This window comes from Sapajus apella, unplaced genomic scaffold, assembly GCF_009761245.1.
Source record: "Sapajus apella isolate SASKATOON/1434 unplaced genomic scaffold, GSC_monkey_1.0 scaffold113, whole genome shotgun sequence".
Lineage (NCBI taxonomy): Eukaryota > Metazoa > Chordata > Mammalia > Primates > Cebidae > Sapajus > Sapajus apella.
The window spans coordinates 2,130,698-2,137,600 of record NW_022437053.1 but is presented as its reverse complement, the minus strand read 5'-3'; the positions used below and the strand labels follow the sequence as shown (position 1 = coordinate 2,137,600).

The 6,903-nt window shown below is 54.0% G+C and overlaps 1 pseudogene; it reads right to left on the bottom strand.

Moving 5' to 3' along the window:
• Positions 1-2,425: 2,425 nt before the first annotated feature.
• Positions 2,426-4,787, bottom strand: LOC116537684 (annotated as a pseudogene).
• Positions 4,788-6,903: the final 2,116 nt, after the last annotated feature.

Genomic DNA, 6,903 nt, shown 5'->3' with positions numbered 1-6,903 from the left:
TGTTGCATCTTGCCAGCCACCAAGACCAGGGACATGAGGGATTGCTGGCAGCTGCCCAGAACCTAATGATGAGCCCATGCCATGGGCCCCAGAGCCCCAGGAGCTTGGGGCTGCTGCCAGGCAGAGTGGTGAGTAGAGCCCTCAGGCAGGCTGGGCAGGCAAGAGTAGGACAGGGCTGGCAAGGCACTCAGAGCCCTGCCTCCCTCCAAAGTTTTCAAAGAGCCTGTGAAAGGAGAGGCCAGGGAGGGTTCTGCCCGATACAACCCACCTGAACATGCTGTGCCAAGTACGATCCAGAACCCTCAGGAGCAAGCAGGCTTAGGCAGCAACCCCTGCCTGCCATTCTTCTATGGAGCCGGGAAGATCCAGATAATTAACATCTGAAAGTGGGCACTGTCACCAAGGCCCAGAGATTTATAAGCCACCATGGGACTGTAAATATGCTCCAAGCACCAACCTGAAAAGAAAAAAAAAATTATTTAAGTTGTAAAATACCGGCCGGGTGTGGTGGCTCATGCCTGTAATCCCAGCACTTTGGGAGGCTGAGGTAGGGGTATCCCTGAGGCAGGAGAATTGCTTGAACCCTGAAGGCTGAGGTTGAAATGAGCTGGGATCGCGCCACTGCACTTCAGTCTAGACGACAGAGATTGTCTCAAAAAAAAAAAAAGGAAAAATACTGTTAAAATTTACTATGATAATAACAGTTATTTTAAAGTTTCTACCTGAGGACTCTCACATCTATGTATGTTTCCATTGTCTTTTTTCTCTCTCGGCCTTTCTCCTTTAGTCTGGTCTGACGGCATGCCTAGTAAACTCGTATCTGCCTCCAGAGAGTATTTACTTGACTTTATGGCACGCAGTCAGAGTAAGGGCAGATCACCGTCATCATCTAGTTTGGGACTAAGCTGGTTCAAAGCAGGTTTTAGGTTTTGTGACAGCTGGTCTCTTCATTTGGACTCCTAGGGGTGGCCCTTCCAGGGTCCCCACCTAGGTCTCATCTCTTTACTGGGGCCCAAATTCTTATGATGTCATGAGAGTGCCAGACATTCAGCTCGGCTTTCCAGCCTCAACTATCCCTTCATAGTCAGTTTCTTAGCCCCTTAACCCTATGCTGTTTACCAATCACCAAATGTGGGGAAACCCCCTACAGACTGTCGGGGTCACCTTCTAGGCCTGGCCCCTCAAGTCCTGGCCAAGGTCTCCAATTACCTTCCAACAATTGTTATTGGGTGTGGGGGAGGCACAGTTTTGTCCAGTTTTTCTAACTATTCTTGTGGGGAGGCTAATCTATAACCAGCTACTCTGCCTTTAATGAAAGTTGAAAACCTTCATGTGTCTTTTGTTTTTGAGATGGAGCCTCGGCCCAGGCTCAAGTGCAGTGTTATGATCTCAGCTCACCGTAACCTCTGCCTCCTGGAGTTCAGGCAGTTCTGCCTCAGCCTCCCAAGTAGCTGGGATTACAGGCGTGTGCCATTGCATGCGGCCCATCTGTCTTTTAAAAAATGTTTTTAAGATAAAATTTATATTCAGTGAAATGCCTCGATCTGAAGTGTACATTTTGATCATTTTGACAAATGCATTAATCATATAGCCCACCTCCTTTCAAGATATAGAATATTTCTATCATCCAGAAAGTTCTCCTGTGCTTCAATCCTGTCCTGCACTCCCCCAGCAGCTGCTGAACGTGCTGAGGACATTGACACAGGACTGGCCTCCCCAAAAGAGCTGCTTTCACAAGCCTGCTTCCTTCCCCAGCACTAAATTCCATTTCTGCCTGCTGTCTCAAAATGTCCATCTCTAAGCTGGTTGTACCTGTAATTCTCCTTCATCAATTCAGTAGACAACCCTTGAAAAGCAAACACTCCTTCCTGGCCCAGCAGCCCACAGCCTAATACTCACTGTATACCCAAGCTTTCAGAAATCTGACTCACAGGGGTGGGGCCTGGCGGCTGCATCCCCTCCTCCTCCTGATGGCTTCTACCAGCCTACAGGGCCCACAGACCAGATCTGGCCAGGCAGCCTGAGCCTGGAAGTGCAGCGGAGCCTCCTGCTCCTTCACCCTCACTAGGGTGGCGGCAGCATGGCAGCAGCTGGGCTCCCTCCTTAAGCCAGAAGCCCTTGGCTAGACACTGACACTCAGACCCCGGCCTGGGTGAGCCTGGCTGAAGGCCCCCTTCCTTCCTATCTGACTGTGGAGGGAGGGAGCTGAGTGTACACAGCTCTACTGTGCACCCCAAACTTCAGCTGTGCTGCCTCCTGGGAGAGGGAGCTGCTCATTAATTTGGCCAAAGCCTTCTTGAGGGCTGTAGTTTGACAGGCTGGGTGTGTATGGGCCCACTGTGCTACAGAGTCTGGTGTGTCAGAAGGCAGCCACCTGGCCAGAGCAGGGTCAGCCTCCTTGGTGACCTCCTTCTCCCTTCTGGACACAGATCCTGTGCTCTCCCCATATCAATGCTCCCCTCAGAACTGCTTCCAGGGGTGGGGTTCTAACCCTGTGGGTGGGAACATTGCGTTAGTTTACAATGGGCCATGGTTCCCTCTGACATCTCCAACTCAGAGTCAGTAGAGAAGAGAAATTCCCTGCCCCTCCTCCCTCAGCACCCCCACCTCTGCACACATCCACATATGGAGACCCTGACATTGGTCCCTGGGAGTGCTGCCGTCTGCATGTCCTTTTCATGCCTGCAGCAGCCACGCCCACCGTCCAGACCCTCACCTACCTGTTTCAGTAGGCGCTGCGCTGCCTCTGGTCCTGCCCCTACACCTGGGCCTCTGTATCCATCGGTTCCCCGCGTCTTTTTTTCCCGGACAAGTTGGGAGCCTGTAAGGTCACCTGTTGAGCAAGTTGGAGGACAGCATAAGGTGGGGCTGTGAGGATGAGGAGGAGAAGCTGATGGTCATTCTGGAGACCCAGCTGAGCGGAGTCTGTGCAGGCCCATTGGCTGCCCACCCAGTGGCCATCCCGCTCCCACCCTCATTTCTTCTTTGTTAACAAAACCGTGACTTCATTAAATATTGGACACCTACAAGCTTCATGGACTGTCCTGCTGTGGCAGGCTGGTCTTTCAGCAAACTGGTTTAGGGCCCTTCACTACCCACAGTTGTGGGAGCTGGAGGTGGAGTTAAGCCTCACATGTGTTGGCTTGGTATTCAGAGCTCTTTCCCCCTGGGCACTGGCTCATGCAGAGCACTCAGTGCAGGGTAGGAGCCCCATTACTCAAATGTGGGTTTGGTGCAGAACTGGGTATGAGGTGGTGGTTTCCCTAAGAAGAAACGGCTGCGATGGGATTTTCTGGGTTCAGAGACCTCCAGAGTGCAAGGTTTCTCGGAGACACCAAATAGAGGGGTCCAGCAGGCAGCTTTCTCCTGGTGTGGAGCTTCAGGGCGGGTTCTCAGTTCAGAGCCACATTCAAGAGCCAGCTTAAATGCAGCCCCCTGCAGGGAACCCCCAGAGCTTCCACAGTCTCAGATCTGCCCCTCTGTATACTCCAGATCTTTTGCCAAGCGGCATTTGGGTCTTCATGTCATCTCCCATATCTGGGAGTAAAGGTGAAGTGCAGGGGCTTGAGCTTGTGTACTCTGGTGCCTTTGGGGAGAATGTCACGTAAAGAGGAGGCGGCTTGGACAGACTCACAGGAGAGTCAAGGACATGTGAGCAGAGAGCCTGGGAGCAGGAAAAGAGATGAGAGTGAGCGGAGGCATGTGCTGGGGCAGGGGAGCAGGTGGGAGGATTGGGGAATGAGGGGGCTGGAGAGTGGGGCTGCTGTCGAGGGGCTGCCTGGCTGTCCAGGCGCAGGAGTGGGTTACATCCTCCCGCAAGGGCCAGCTCACCCGGTTGCCCCAAAGCCTTCTTTCTGTGGCTGTGACCAGAGGGTCGAGAGCACAGATGACCCAAGTGAGCAGGCCTGAGGCGGACTCTGGTGGGTGCTGGGCTGGATGCCTGGCCGTGGGGAGCAGCCACCACCCTGCCTACTGCACCCACTTTCCAGTTGGCTGCCTCTCTGAGCAGATGCAATATTGGGTGCCTTGTAAAACATGCTCCTAGTGCACCTGCTGCCTGCTGCCCCTCCCCAACTGCCCTGGGCTCTCCTGCGGAGGCTAGGCCTAGATTTTGAGCCCTGCCTCTCATACCTGGGGCCCCTCCCCCAGGGGCCAGCTGCTTGAGTATGCTGGAAGCCAGTGTGTAGCCCCAGGCTACGGCTGGGTCCCTCCCACAGCCCTTCATAGCTTATCTATTTGGACTGACCGCTCATTTCATAGAGAGGGGCCTGTCTTGCCCCAGCTCATCTGACATGTCTAAAGCAGCTGTGGGGTCAGAATCTGCAGCTCCAAGCCCCCAGCCCTGCAACATTAGCAAAGCCTGGACCCCACATCTCTGAAGTCCCACTGGGCTGGTGTCAGCAGGCTCCTGAGTCCAGGGCTGCTCTGCAGGCTGTGGGGCTCATGCTCCAGCTCCGGACCCACCTGATGTGCTCAGGCTGCTCACCTTCGGGACTGTCCTGCCTCTCAGGTATTCGGCTGACCCCGAGGGCCTCTCCCTCATCCTGACCACCAGAACCTTAGACCATTTGGCTCAACCCCCCATTTCTCAGCTGGGGAAACTGGGGAAACTGGGACGAAAGAGCAGAAGCAAATTTCTCATGGACTCCCAGCAAGTCAGAGGTAGAACCGGGTCTGGGAACCTCTTTCTGACAGAGGTCCTCCCTGACTGCTGAGCCTTCTTTAGCGGGAATAAAGTGCAGGGATGCTGGGAACTGGAATGCACTCCAGCTCACCCCCAGAAAAAGGCGTGCGGGAGCTTAGCCGAGTATAGCACATGCTTAGAGTTTTTAATCTGCTGAATGCCTGTGAGACTGGCTGGGCTAAGAAGACAAGGTACAGGTCGTTTCCCTACAGATGGCAGGGGTGGCCCAGGACAGGTGGAAGCTTCTGCAGCAGCTTTGGAGTATCACATCCCAACCCATGAGCTGACTGTAAAGCAGAGAAGCCGCCTCCAGGGGTCAGTCATGATCCAGCAATTCTGATGAGAAGGGGCCCCCACCAGCCTCTGTCCAGAGTCTTGTCTGGGAAAAATTGCTCCCTGGCAAAAAGAGGTGAATAACGTGAGAGGAAGCCATAGCTGAAATTCTAAACTGTGTGAATGTGTGTCCAGTTTTAAAAAGAAAATTTAACCTAAACAGTTGCATTGAAAAATGGAAAGATACTCCCAGTGTTTTGGAATACAGAATACAGAAAGTAACAGTGAACAGAATCTTATTGGAAAGGTAAGATTCTGCATCTGGAAAGGCAGAGTGGTTTACACCAGGGGTGTGTGTCCTCCACCGAGGAAGGGAAGATGAGATTTTTGTTTGTGAAAAGGCAGTTATGAATTCACCTTTTATAGAGAGCTCACCATATACTATCAGTGCTTCTTCAGTCATGTCTGAATCACCCAGATGCCTGTGTGTAAATGCAGATTCCCAGGCTTCATTCCCAGAGATTCCAATCCTGTGAGCCTAGGGTGGGGCCAGAAATCTGTACAGGGCGGTGCAGGCTGTCCCAGGACCACACCTAAGAAACACTGCAACTGGCCGGCACGCATCCAAGTCCCCAGATATGTAGGCGGGCATGTTACCTCCATAGAACATGGGGAAACAGGTCCAGAGTGGGCAAAGAAATGGCACGGGGTCACCCGACAAGTAGTAACAGAGTCGCAATACACCCACAGCTCTGCCTTCCTGCAGGAACCTTGCCTACCCCACCCCCAGTTCCTGATGCCCGATGGTGGGCCTCTGTCCAAGGAAGACGTGGCCCTGGTTCTCTAAGCTGACGGGGGCTCAGAGGAGAAGCTTGGCCCAGAGTGTAGGAGCTAGAAGGGTCCTTGAAATTCAGGTGGGGAAACTGAGGCCCAAAGAAGGCAGTCCTCATGCTTGAACTCTTGTCTGGAGAAGAGCTGGGGAAATGATAGGTTGAACCTCCTGAATGGTAGGTTCAACTCCACTGGCCTGGTCCTCAGTCTAGCTGGCTGCCCAGGCCCTCCACACCCCACATCTCTGAAGTCCCACTGGGCTGGTGCAAGAGGGCTCTCAAGTCCAGGCTGCTCTGCAGGCTCTGGGGCTCACGCTCCAGTTCTGGGCCCACCTGATGTGCTCAGAGGAGGCAGTGCCATAGAATGCATATGCTGGGAGATCCACCCCCAAAGCCAGGACATTCCAGGGCTGGGTATTTGGGCAAGCCCTTTCCTTCTTGGCCGATTTCCCCACCTGAACAAAAGCTGTGTTGGAGGAGACTTCTCTCTGAGACTGAGCCATAGATTCGCTCCTGGGTGCCTACCCTCCCAGGTTGTGGCTCCTCTGCACCCACACTTCAAGAACATCATCTCTTAGGTGAGGAAGGAGCCTAAGCCCTGTCAGGAGCGGGAGCCGATGTACCCCCGGCCTCCCAGACCTGCAAAACCGGTGCTATCTAGCACTGTTGCCCAGCCCGCAGACCTGATCACAGAGTGGCCCTGGCCCTCACAGCAGCTCTGAGAAGGGGCAGCCCCCACTCCAAACCTTCCCTTACCCTAAAGAGGCTTTTAGGAAAATCATCTCACATTGATACCCGGGGGGGGGTCACTGAACGAAAGGGCAGTGCGGGGTGAGCTGGCACGAGGGGGCGCTGCTCTCTGCAGACTTTGCAGGGAGGGCACTTAGGAAAGGGGAGTGGAGTCTGGGAGGGTGACTAGCTCAGGGCTAAAGGGAGGGGATGGGGCTGGAGTGGGCTGGTCTCATCCTCCCACTTGGGCCTTCCAGCCTGGGCTCAGGTGATTCAAGGGAGCAAGCACATCCCTCTCCCAGGCAGGAGTTCTCACCACATTTTGGAATCAGTTCATTCCTTGGGGGTGGGGGGGCAGACCCCACCTCTGGACCTGGCTGAACTCCT